This window comes from Lichenostomus cassidix, chromosome 4A (genome assembly GCF_008360975.1).
Source record: "Lichenostomus cassidix isolate B80296 chromosome 4A, HeHo_3.0, whole genome shotgun sequence".
Lineage (NCBI taxonomy): Eukaryota > Metazoa > Chordata > Aves > Passeriformes > Meliphagidae > Lichenostomus > Lichenostomus cassidix.
In genome coordinates, this window is record NC_139485.1 from 11,599,814 (window position 1) to 11,614,037 (window position 14,224).

Below are 14,224 nucleotides of genomic sequence, written 5' to 3' on the forward strand. Positions count from 1 at the left end.
TTCTCAGCAGCTGATGCTTCCAGGAGCAGGAAAGAAGCTTGCAGCACTTCCTGCACTGGAGAAAGTCAGTGATGGAGAAACTTGTTTAGTGGGTCTGCATAAGCAGTGCCACCGTAGAGCCTCCCAAAACTGTTTCTGTAGGAACCAGCACTCGTGGTCCTTGGAAGCACCAAAACAGATCTCAGAGTCTGAATTTTCTTGTACTCACGTTGTTTCTTTCTGAAAATAGGATTTTTGAGTAGCTTAAGCTCCCAGCAACAGCCTAGGGAGTGGAATCTATTCCTATATATATGCATATAATTGGTTCTGCAGAAACACGTGGAAAGTCAAAATGACACAGTTGTGGTGGAGTCATAATATATGATTTAAGGCATCTGCAGCCCCTTGCTGAGGCAGCAGGCACTGGCAGCCACATGAAATACACCATCAGTATCCCTGAAAGTCGTTTTAAACACCCTGCACTCTGCTCCCTCACGGAAAGGTGGCACAGCCCTGGCTCCCCAGCACACCCTCAGTTCCAGGATCAGTCCCAGCCCTGCAGACAAGCAGTATCACAAAATAAAAACAAAAAGTAAAAGGTCAAATTCACCTGGGCAGGGAGCAGAGAGCCAGCCTGCTGCAGAGCCAGCCCTTCTCCTGGCAGAGCCAGTGTCTGCCTCTGTGTTTCTACCTCTGCTCCAGACCCCGAGGGAGATGTGCACTGTCTGACAGCACAGCCTAAGATGTTATGTCAAGAAAATCCTTGTCCTAATTATGCAGTGTCCCTTGCACAGTAACCAAGACCCAAAAAGAGGAGAGACTTCTATTCTTTCCCCCTGCTTTCTCTCCAGCTAGGCAGTTCTCACTAACTTCATCCAGCAATTGCATCTCATTTGTTTAATAATGATAGAGAATATTTGTGGGTGGTAACAACACACAATGCTTTGATGTATATTTGATAACAAAAGTTAATATATGCTCAGAGGGAGAAGGGAGCAATCAGTCAAAGGAGAGTTCTGGGAGCAAATACATTTTGTGGAACCTTCCAATTTCCAGCTCCACATACATTATTTCCTAAGTGGCAGAGAAACCCCTGGTAAATCAGTGTCAGGGCAGTGGGAAGTGCAGTGATGCACACACAGCTGCACCAGTGAAGCTCATTCCATTTCAGAGCTGTCAATGCCATGGCATTCACCCGTGAGAGATGATGCTCTGACAAAGCCCTTTCCTCATTGCAATGACCTAAACAGGACAGCTTGGCTCACCAGAGAGTTGACAATTAAGCTGCCTGGGCAAGGAGACTGCAGCTGCTTGGAGTTTTAAAGAAGGATGTTTTAAAGTGAAGAAGCAAAAAATACCATTTGTCACTTCAATTTCCAGAAGTTTGCCTGATGTTTCCGTTTGAGAAGGAGGTTGCAATCTGAATGGATGCACAGGACATGAAAGCAAGACAGCCATGAAAGCCCTGGCCCTGGCAGGAGCTCCTCTGCAGACTGGGGTGGATAAGCTCAGAGACCACAGTTGGTCACAGTCTGGCTGTGAACAGCACACCCAGCACATCCACCTCCCCACCTTCTTTGGGACACAGGAAATTTGTCATTCCTGGTGTTTTGTGGGTCATGCTAGAAGGACATCTAGAGCCACTGCTCTGCACACAAATACCTGCTCAATTCATAGAGCCATGAAATGAATGAGGTGAGAAGGCACCTTGTGGCCCTTCAGTTTGTACCTTGCAGATGAGCCTTGCTCTGCTCTCCTTATGCTCCACACTTCAGGTAGGTGAAGGTGGAAATCAATTTCTGCTCCATCTCCTTATCTCCAGGCTGAACCATCCACATGCATCCCACACTCCAACCCCTGCCAGCTCACAATATATGTTTCAATTAAAAAAAAAAAAGAACCAAATCACCATCAACAACATAACTTTAGAAACCTAAACAAAACCCCAAAATCAACAACCCCAAACCCAACCTTGTAGGAAATTAAGAATAAAAAATGCCTGCAAATCATCACATCTCCAACTTATATAACGAAAATTTCAACTTCTAAAGTATATTTCATGCTCTTGGCCTTTGACTGCATTTATATGCTTGGCTATAACAGAAAAAAAAAACCCTTTAAGGATGAACAAGCCAAGGCAAAATTTTTACACTGTTAGTCTGACTCAGACTTCCAGCACTTACAGCAATTGCAAATTTTCCCATGCTAATCCTGCTCATTCATATTAATGCATGGGAGATCAGTATTAGTCTGATCAAAATGCATACTCAGTGTTGTGGGCTTATTTATTTAAAATAGGGTTTATCATCAGAATGCAACATTGAGAGAACATTAATACTGTGAAGGCAGCAAGGCTTGCTAAATTGCTTTGAGGACTTAGAATAACGTTATACAGAATACCTCAGAAGTTAATCAAGTACTTTGTGAGAATTATAGACCAGGGAATTAGAAGTCATACTGGACACAAGGTACAAGTGATAATCTTTGAGTGATTTGGTAAAGTAGAACTAATCCCAGAAGGGACAAAATTGTGTCCACAATGCTCAGTGAGAGAGCACAAATGTCACAAGATCTGTCAGGATGAAGCCTCAAGTTTCTTAATGTCAGTTTGTGTGAAGAAAGGGAACAAAGCCAGTTAGCTGATGATATGCTTCAAAGTTTATCATGAAAGACAACTTACAAAAATTCATTTAAAGACACATATAAATTCATTTCTGCAAAGACAAAATGTAGTTTTTGAAAACTAATGCCAATATTTTAGCTCAGAGAAGACGCAGGAGATAAGGGCAAACTGAATCTTTCTTTACACAATAGCTCACGTGAACAAAGCAGCCTGGCAGCCTTGTGCAGTGGAAATGGATATTGTTCTTGTTCTTGTGGATTACATGGTGCTAGAAAACCAGTGTTAAGAAGCTAAGAGAGATGAGAATAGCTTGATGGGCACTACCATTTCACCCGTCCAGAAAGGATTTTAAAGCTTGCAAAGTTGATTACATTCTTTACATTTTGCTGCTGGAATGTCAGTTATTTCTGTTCCCACTGCTGGTGGAGAGATCTCCTACATAAAGCCAAATCCGGCTGTTTGGAAATGAGAACTGCAAAATGCTGACTGCCAGGAAGGGCAGCCAAGACAGACACAGTTCAGAGGGTATTAGTGGGAATCACACAGTCTCTTTTTATGTCTGACATCTCAGCTGATTTAGCTGCAACTTTCAGAACCATCCTAGAAGATATACATTCCTTAAATAAGGGTGTTTCAGTATTTCTCATTAATAAACCTGGTCTTTTGAAGCTCTGAGAATCTCAGCTACCCTCTGAACGAAGCTTTGCACTCATTATTCCAGCTCGTTGCTGCAATGTTCTTGGGTAACGAAGCACAGCACATAATATGGCTGATCATTTAGCTCCAGAGGACACAAAGGCAGAAATTGCACTCCTGTTAGAAGGCATTTTTATGAGCCATTCTGAAGAATGTTTTTTTTTTCTTTTTTCCAGAGTTTAATTTACTTTCCCCCAGGAATCTACACGTGCTCCAAATCTGGACAATCATGAGAACAAGAGGTACCAAATTCAATGAGCCAAGGAGTTATTTTTCTTCGATTCTCCCTCCCCTGAAGGATGGGTGTTACTTTGCACTCCTCCTGGAGGTCATTTCAGCTGGGCTGCATAGGCAGTCACAGCAAGGCTTCCTCTCCTTGCTCCAGTGCAGAGGGACACAGTCTCTGCCTAAATCAAGCTCATGCTTCATTAAAGCCTGGTTACAGCAGCACTGCACTGGCCAGGCCAGGAGAGGTGCAATAAGGGTGAGAAGCAATAAGAAGTGAGAAGCTGCCCAAAGCAGGCAGGAGTCACACAGGCAGCAGAAAGACCCTTAGTGCTTTCACTGGGCTTCAGTTTGGTCTCCAGCTAGGTTAGTTTGCAGACGTCACCCTCTGTGGAGCAAGATGGGAGGGATGGGAGGAGGAGAGCCTGGCTTTGCTTGGGCACTCACTGCCTGTGGGACAGCAGAAGTCCCAACAGGAGAGCAGTGTGGCTGACCTGTGCACAGGTACCCAGGAGCATGGTGTGTGCAGAAGGCTGGATTTTGGGGCAGCCTCTGGAATGGCTCAAACTGGTCAAGAGCACCACTGCCCCAAGCCAGGGAGCAGGAACAGCAGTGGAAGGATAAGCTGTCACATCCTGCCTCACATCTGGAAAAACACTCAATATATATAAAAACTTTGCAAAAACAACAACAAAATGTTTTGCGCAACAGTTTCCCAGACCTATGACAGGGAAACATCTTTGTCCTCAGCTGCCCTTTGTGAAAGTTGCACAGCTCCTTTCACAACAGGTAGTTTGGGAGCTTCAATCCCACCTCTTGGGCTCCTGCCCAAATTGCAGAGCTGGGCCCAGGTGCTCAAATTCACACAGTGAACCACAGTGGGGTTCAGCCACCCTGCCCAGGGACAGTCAGCTCCACGGCAAACCTCACAAGAGCTGTCACCATATGACCTCTCCTTCCCTTCTGGCAGCACGAAATCTGTGTGCTCAGGTGGGAGCAGGGAGATGGGGCAGAGCTGCAGGCAGCTGCTCTGCACAGCAAATTCCACATGGCAAATCCCACAGCTCCACAGGGAGGGTGGGACAGCTCCAGTGGCCCAGGGAGCAGAACAAACAGGCACACAGCCTCACCTGTGGTCCCCTTCACCACCACACAGCACTCCCTGCCAGAAGGCAGGAGGGGTAATGCCCAGGGAAAGGTTTGTTTAGCAAACATTTATTTATGTGCAATGCCTGTCTAACTAAGAAGCTCCTTGCCTTTGACTGCGTAGACATTCCCACACCGCCCTATGCCTAGGAAATGCTGTCTCTACCACATTCACTTGGGTTTTTTGGTTGCTGAAAATTGTAAGCCAGGTTGAAAAAAATCTCAGAACAGCTTTCCCCGGCACAGGAAAGCTGTTGTGTTGGGTTTTATTTAGCTGCAAGTGTTCAAAAGCAAAGGCTTTGATGTATAAATCCGGGGGAATGGAGGTAAGAAAGAGCTGTAAAAATATATCTGACTGCTATCCTACTGCTGTCTAGCTCCAAGAGGAGCAGTGTAGTTGTCTGCCTGCAACCTAAGCCATCCTGCAACCATTGCTTCATGCCAAATGACAGGAAAATGTTTGACCAAAACAACCCCTAAAAAACTGAAGAATCATTTCACAGCCCACAGCCATTGCCATCGCTCAGAACAAAATGATTGCTAACCCTGACACGTGTTCGTAAACACAACCTTTGTGAAGCCACTGGAGAAGGGACTGAAATAGCAGATCATTAGGAGACTAATTATGGCCAACCCACAGACATTTTTATGACCTAGTTAACATTTGATGGCCAGTATTAGCAAATGCAGCTGCCCGTGTCGGAGAACCTCAGTGCTGCCCGTCTTAGTGCACTGCTGAGCCCTTGCTGATCCTGTCCCTGCTGCCCTAAAAACACAGCCCTGAGCCAAAGGCACAGACCCTGGTGCTCTTCAGAGGTGAGTTTTTTTAACATTTTTAAGGGAGCAGCTGAAAGGCACATACACAAGAACTCCAAGGATCATAATAAAGATGACAAAACTGCTATCTTCTAAAATTAACCACAAACCCTGTGAGTTCTCCCACTTCTTGTAGGAGTAGCAGGGCTTTTCAGAGTGGATTTTTTCATTTATTCTATTTAATCTTGTTTGTTAGTTTTGCATGACTTAATAAATCCAAACAGCCTTTGCTGAACAGAAGTGCCAAGACTCTCTTCTAACCAGAGGGCATTTAACTCTGTAGTAACACAAACAAAGGGGGTTTTTTTAAAGTCTGTAATTAGCTGAAGTGATATTGCACCAAATAAATTTTTGTGATGATCCAGAGCAAAAAGAAGAGGTCAGGATCCAAAACAAAACAAAACAAAAAAGCCTCTCTAATTAAATACCAAACTACGGATGTAGAGTTGCATAATTAGGGAGAGAGAGAGAGCACAGAAGCTCCCAGCTTAGGAGGCAGCCTGTGGCTGCAGGAACTTTCAGTGAAACTGGCACTCTCACAGGAAAATGTTCAAAATATATCTGCACTCTCAATAGCATGGCAGCATATCAGAGGAGCAGCTGCGACTTTGCCTTACCTTTAATGATCTCAGGTATAAAAGTAATCATGATGGACTAGTTAATTACAGCTTTCCTATTCAGTGACATAAAAGATCCTACTCTGCTTTAATTTTAATGTCAAAAAGGGGAGGTAGAGAATAAAAAGACCTTGCCCAGGTAAGGAGCATATCATTTTGCTAAATATAATCCATGGCTTTACCAGCCCCCAGCTGGCACACATAGAAAAGAAGATATTTTATGCAAATGGGAAGCCCATTTCCTTCCAGCAGTTGATACCCAGCTCGTTCTGCAGGGCCATTACCTGCCTTTCCACATGCCATTGTGGGAATTTTGTATTTCATCTCCTCCCACACGCCCAGCTGCTGTGGTCTCCAGTCTGCTCCCTTTGGTGGCAAAAGGACTTTTGCCCTGGGCTGTGCAGGCTCCTCTGTGCACTGTCTGCAGTTACAGACCTACCTGAGCACAGGTTCAGGAGACGTGGGAGATCAAGCACAGTCACTTTAGCAGATTTCATTTTTGCCTACCCTACTGTCATCACAGAGGAGTCTCAGGAAAAGGCTCACGGTGTTTCCCCAAAACACTGACTTCTGTATGTAGCTATTTATGAAGGCAAGATAACAGCAGCAGGGAGCACAGCTCAGCCCAAATCAATGCAAAGATGAGCCTCCTTTTTGATTTCAGAGCAGCCATACCCAGCTCTCTTTGTTTTATATTTCAGCTGAGCCAACCCAGTGCAGTTTTCAGCTTGTGCCCACGCTGTAATTGCTCAGGGCCCCATTATCTAGGGATATGGGACATGCTGCCCTCAGCCCCCTAAGAGCTTACAAAAATATTCATGCAAAATATTTTGTTTGCCTTTGCTTCATTTGCCTTTCACCCTTCAGGCTTCATTTCAACGAGCTGAAAGCAGAACAGAGCAGCCCTGAATTTCATCTCGCCTCAGTGGCACAGGAGATTGCTCGGTGCAGAGCTGCAAACACAGGGTGACCTTGCTGCTGTCAAACCCCAGCCCCAGAGGGGCACAGCCTTGGCTGATCCAAGCTCTGCTCACACCCTCGGTGCCCACAGTGATCCCCCTGTGCCTGCTCAGCCTGGCAGGGAGGGAGCAGCCCTGCACCCCTGAGTTTCTCTGCTGACAGAGCCTGGGTGAGGGGGGAGCCCTTGGCTCTGTGGGGTGAAGGAGGTCTGTTCCAACAAGGAATAGTGATGCTCACAGTCTGTGCTGTCTCAGGGGAGCATGCAGTGCTCTTTCTAGCTCAGTGCAGATTTTTCAGGGCTAAAAAACATTTAGTTGTGGCATGAAATACCCTGGGAACAACTCTGCAACCTATTTACACCTGCCAGCATTAGCTGGAAATGATTTTCTATAGGTGGGAACATCGAGGTTTCATATTCTGTCAAAAAATATCAGCAACATTGCTAAACTCTTACAGATGAGCATTTTGTCAAACTCTACAAAAAGAAAAATGCTTTTACTTTTTGAGAGGTAGGGATCCTCTGGGAAAGGCAGGAATGCTAGTGGGTCACTGCTCAATGTCAAACCCCCTGCTGCCTATAAGGGGCAATTAACTAATTGCTTCCTAACTAATTAGTAATACTAATTAGTATTAGTAAGTACTAATGCTTACTAATTGCATGCTAACTAATTGCTAACTTACATGCCTTATGCACTTCTAACAAGAAGTAAATAATAATAATCTCTTCAGAACTTTTTCTGAAATTCTGAGTTTTATCCTTAGCTTTAAACACTCTTGAATCTTTAGCATAGCTCACAGCAAGAGCCTCCAGAAAGGGGAGCACAGATGGCTGTACCTTTCAAAGGACAAGGTAAGTTCTAAACAGTAGAAAATCATGTAACAGAGCATTCAGGAGCATCTTAAAATAGAGGGACTAGGACACCTGGATGGCAAGTCAGGGACAGACAGAACAAGACAGCCTTCTGCAGACAACAGGCCCTGTGCCTCTCACTCTCACCTCATCAAAAACGCAGTAAAATTAACGTTTTGCAAAATCATCTTTGCAATAAAGCCTCTAGAACAGGGTCTTCTCCATTGACCTTGGTGGCTGCTGTCATGCAGGATGGGCAGCAGCAGAGGAAAGGGAGGGAGAGAGAAGCACCACATCCCACTTCACCCCAGCAGAAACATCCTGCTTTAAAACACTCAATAGATGATGCTTATTTTGGGTACACATCCCACTCACCAGCCTCTTGGCCAGGGTCTATTAAGACCCCCTGAACCGAGTCAGGATGCAGGACTGGGATTTTTGTGCTGGCTCCCACAAAGCAGGCTTATTTCCATTTGAAATTCTCCAGCTGTGCATTCGAGAAAGATTAACCTGTGTTTACTAGGTAGAGGAAATGAGACAGACAAATGGATGTCTCTGCGGGATGCCAAGAGATCTCAGGTGGTTTGTACCAACAGAGGCTGCAAATCCACAGCCAGACAAAATGTCATCTGTATTACTCAGCCCCTGACTATGGGAGCATTTAGCATGTAAATTTGCTACAGTCAAAGGAAATGGTTTGCTTTGCAAAGGGATCGATCCAGTTGCACACAGGGCAAACAGTTAAAAAGAGGTAAATTCCCAGTCTGTAAATCTGGGCAGCTCCCAGAGGCAGCAGAAGAGAAGGGACATGTCAGAGCAGACTGGTGACCTGGTAGATCACCTTCCATGTGGTACTGAAACTACTGTGTGGCTTTGGATACAGACCTGCTTCACTGTAGTCATGCAGGGTCTTGGATTCTGCACAGCCAGAACTGACTTACAGTGATGGGATCCCTGCTGATCCGTGACAAAGGAACAAACCAGTCGAGACCCCATGGAAGTTCACCACAGCATCCACAGTATGAGGAATCAGGACACTCACTGCCAGCAAGCTTGTAGTTCCTGTGAAGGACTTGAACTAGTTTCTCCTAGCTGAGTCTGCCTTTCTCTTGCAAATGCATCATGAACCTTCCTGTCAAATCAGCCTTTTCCTCATAAAATTGTTCAATCATGATTTCCATACAGCTGGCTTGAGTGCATCCTTCCTATTGCATTAATATATGCAAACGGGTGGCATTATTGATGCAAGCAAGGGGATAAAAGGTCACTGAAGCAAGTTTAATTAAAGAGAAAGTCTGAACTTGAGCAAGAGTTAGCTAAACTGAGACATATTGATTAGCTGAGCTAACGCTTTTAATTATTACAAGACAACCACAAGTTTGCTTTGATATTGAACAGACACAATCCTTCAGATCACACTATCACATCTCTCTGACATTTCCAATCTCTTGGGAGATTGGTTGGGATAAAACCAACAGAAGATAACTACAAGTGAGCAGAGGTCTCCAGCCTCATGTGGGCAGAGTTCCTGTGCTTGATGAAATCCAAACAGATGCTCCTGCAGAGCCCCCTTCTGTGGGGTAAAGAGGTCATTGCCATCTATGTAAAAATTGGCCTCCTGGGGCAGGACAGAAAAGGCAGAGCGGCTTAATTCCTGTAGTTATATGGATAACGTGTTAAAAATTAAAAGTAATTTTTAAAAAATGAGATCTTCAAGCATCACCCCTAGAATTTGAAATCAACTAAAAAAGCAAATAAGGAAGCAATAAAAGTGAGGAGTATACAGTCATCCCAGATTTGTAAATGGTGTGGAGAAGAGAAACAAAAATAGTGGGGTTTTGTTTTTTCTTTTAACCTTAGTACAAAGCAGGATTTGGGCAGTCAGCAGCACCATTCCTGAACAGACAACACATCCACAAAGCCCTTGTGCAACTGTCAGCTGACCCTGAGTCCAAGCAAATATTTTTGGGTAAAGTTTTTAAATATTTCTCACCCCAGAGGAACAGGTCACTTCCACCAAGGCTCACAGAACTAATTTTCTTTATTTAATCTCCCTCTTTTTCAAAGCACTCTTTCCCCCCAATACCCCACATGAAGAGTTATTGTCTGCACATTAGATACATCACACATGACACTACAGATATGCAGCTGATAAAGGACCACCAAGGGAGAAGGAGAAACAGGAACTGAGAAAGTTTGTAATCATCCGAGAGGAAGTGTCCAGCTGAGAGCTGATGCTGGTGAGGTAAGAGAGGCAGAGAAACAAGTCTCACCTCTACACCACAGATGCAATTTAATAAAAAAAAAGCTGCTTCCAATAAGTTGTCTCAATATCCTGAACAATCTGATAAACAGTGAGACTCAGAACATAAATACAAAGCACCTAGAGTATGGGTGAGACTTTTAATCATGGCAAACACCAGCACAAGAGCAAAAAAATTTCAGGGCAAATGCTGCCTAAGCAGAACAGGAGAGATAGCATCAGATGTGAAGAGCTAATTGAAATTATCCCAGTGTAGCTAAAATAATTAAGTTGAAGCTTAGTTCTAATAGGAGCTAATTCTCCTCTGGGGCAGGCTGCCCTCCAGTGCCAGCTGGGCAGTGTCCCCTTTGCACCCTGCCAGCCCCGTCTGCTACACAAATCCTCCCATCCCACCGCACCCTCTGCATTGCCACAGGCTGCACACTGCCTTTCCAAGAGGGGCTTCAGCCCCCCAGTCACCTCTGGAATCTGAGGGCTCTGGAGTTCAGGTCAGAAGCCCCTGCATGGCACAGGGCTGGAGAGAAGGGGGTCAGCAGCAGAGGCTGGTCACCATCTCCTGAGCTGATGCCAGAAAGTAGCAAGACCATACTTTTGGGGCTGGGGAGTTTTGCTTCAACTGTTGCCTCAAGAGAATGTCTTCCTGCCTAAAGCAAGGGTGCTTCAAGCTCACCCTGACAGTAAAGGAATGGAGCAAACCCAGCAGGACCTGTTAGCTGGTGATCCTTACACAGCAAATCACATTACAAAGAGCTGGGGCCCTTCACCTCCCCAGGAAAGAGGCTCCTGTCACACCCCTCTCTTTTCACCCTTGTTTCTCACTTCCCATTCCTAATCCCCTCCTACACACACCATCACTTGCTCACCAGCATCAGTCATCATTTCTCTCTACACCTGAGGCTCACAATAATCCCTCGCAGCTCTTCCCTCAGTCCATCAGCTCCTGCTTGTATTTTCCCACTGATCTGCCTGAGCCAGAGGGGCAAAGCCACCCAGTGCTCATATCCATGAGGCTGCTCCACCCTGCCCTGTGGTCAGCTTTGGCCCTTGGCTTGCAGAAGCCCAGAAGTGAATAGCCTCCAGGTTGCAGTGATGAAGAGCAATTGCACTTCAATCAGCAGCCAGCACTGCAAATATCAGCAGCTTTGATTTTGCTTGATAGGAGAAAGAGAGGTTAGAAATATTCTAGCTTTGATCCCAGCTGGTCAGGTAATTTTTTTAAAGATGAAAAAGAGCAAAGACTATGTTAGGAAGTAGATTTTTGTGTTTTTTCCCCTAGACTGGACAGAGTGCTCAGTGATACAGTAAATAATATGCTAAAGGTACCTGAACTGGAGTTCACAATCATAACAGGAGGAAACCCAAATGATGCTCTGAGCTGGTACAGAGGACAACGACTCCACCAGACATGGAACTTGCATTTTTTGCAAGTTTAAATTGCACTTTAGAGGACATCATTATAGTCACTGCATGAAGATGAGAGGCTGGATCCATATTTAATTACATCCCTAAATAACAGCTAACTAAATGCTTCCAGATAATTAGTGAAACCAGAGATGAAGTGAGGGTACAATCCTGTCCTCAGCATGAGAGGGGAGAGCTGCTCTGCACACTTCCCATGAAATGGTGATTCAAATGCACCCTGAGTCCTTGTTGGCTTCCCTTGGCTAAGTCAAGAGAATGAAAACCCACTCACAAGTACTCTCACAGTTCAGTCACTGCTGTTTGAACAGCAGAGCCAGGAACAAAACATCTCAGAGTCAAGAATTCAAGGAGTCTGTCCCAAATCCCCCATGGTGGCAATCAGGCTGATCTCATGCTCATCTTTTTCTAACTGAAAGTTATATAAAAAAATTACCACTAATCTGCCCTTTCTATTCAAAACAACACATTTAGAAATAATAATTCTTTCCTGCTTGTGACTTCAGCTTTTTATCTCCATGGCTGCAAGGCAGAGCTGAGCCTTCTGCAAGGCTGAACTTCCCCTGATTTCCCTGCACCCAGGCTGCTCTGTCCTAGGAAAACCTTACTGTTCTCTTTGCTAAAACCTAACCAGTAAGGACATCCCAATAAAAAACATTACAACAGAACATTTCTGGTATTCAGTTTTTAGATCTTCACTCTCAATGTTAGCTGTATGGATGCAGGAGAACAAACAGCCAATGAAATTGATATCCACACCCTTTGCTTCTAAATTTTGGGCTTTCCATAAGCCAAAGATCTTACATTAAAAATTTTTAGTCAGTTGAACTTGCATCTTTTCATTTTATACATAATTTATCTTGTTGTTACTGTATCCTGAGTTATTCTGACTATGGATTCTTTCCACCACACCATGCTCCGTGTCAAATCCTGTTCTGAAATCATGGTGTACCAAATGTCACAGTACCACACGGGATATCTCTCTAATAGACTTTCACCCCTTTCATCTTCTTTCACATCAAAACACAAAATATTTCCAGGCACTTTAGAAAGCCAGCATGGTCTCTGCAGCACACCAAGATCAATCTACAATTTTAATGTAGTTTTGTCAAAAAATATTAATGCACCTAATGGCAACATAATGAGGCAAGGCTTAACCCAGCTGCATGAAAATTAAAGCAGATGAATATTATTTCACAGGATCTAGTCCGTCAGCAAAGCAGTTACTTGCCTGTCTGCATGCCAAATCTGAAGCTACGATTCTCTCTGATGTGAAATTCTACTTTCTGATCAAAAAAATCTACATCTGACATGAAGAATTTGAGTCAACTTGATTTGCACTTATAATCTGTGGTTTTCAGGAAGTTGCCATGTGGACCAGCTATTGGAATCATCAGAAAATCCTGGGATAGGGTAGAGCACAAAAAAGTCTCTCTGGACTGTGGTTTCAGGTGAAGAGCACTGTACAGAGGCAATGTCCCTGCAATGTCCCTGCATTGTCCCTGCATTTCACCCTTTGCCATTTTCAAAGGTGGGATAAATCCTTCCCACACTGTGCTTGTGTTACTCTACATCACCTCACTTCCGTTCCCTTCCATTTATTTCTGCCTTGAGGCTTCCCAAGTCCTTGATATCCATACCCTGCAGCCTTCCACACTTGATTCTACAAGAGTTCTCCCAAAAGAAGGGTGGGGGTGGGTTTTGCTGTCTTTGCTCTCCCAGGGAGCTTGACTCTCTCCATGTCCAGCACACAGTGAACTGAAAAGCCCAAGTGATGCTGTAAGCCAGGTAAATGCTCTGGGACTCCTGGATCTGTTTGTTTTCCCACTGCTTCATTTAATTCATGAGAACTGCAGGATTTCACCACAGTCCTTTCAAGCACAATAATGCTGCAGATAGAAAGGCAAACACAAACAATAAGATGGAATTTTTGTGTACCAGAGAAAAGAAATGGCAATAAAAAAAGCAATGCCCTGAAAAAGGACAAATTATAAGCAGCTGAAAAAGCAGGAAAGGGAGTGAAAAATGCTGGTGATGGAAGTGAGAGAGTGCAGCAGAGCAAACCCTTGCCAGGCAGGGGATGCCACAGGGCAGGGAGGTCAGCACACAGGAGATGGCTACTCTGTGCTCAGCAGGTTTCTGCCCTGGCTGTGAAAAAACCAGTCTTTGCCAGAACAGTAAAACTGACCCACGAAGCCACCCCTCATGATGTGTCTGCCCAGGCACCCCAAGGAGGCCACTTGCACTTCTGCTCTATCTACCACAGCAACTCTGCAAAAGGACCAGAGCACTCCAGTGCCTCCAGCCATTGCTCCAGACAGACTTCCTTGGCACTCCAACCAACCATGAGAATGTCATTTATAAATAACCCATCAATTATCCGTTTGCTAAAATAGCAGAGTCAGTCAGACACCTCCTGGGCTGTCTGGGTCAGTGAAACATTCCTGAGTGGATGGGGGTAGCAATGGATAATTCTTCACATTTTCCATCTTTGTGCCTGTGGGAGTCAGAGCCTCATACTAGATCTGGTTTTATTCTCTTCTGTTTGCTTTTCATATTTAATTTCAGATTCAGGACAAATTTAGTCTAAGTCCTGATGTGCAATAAATGCATTTCATCTACTGATAAAT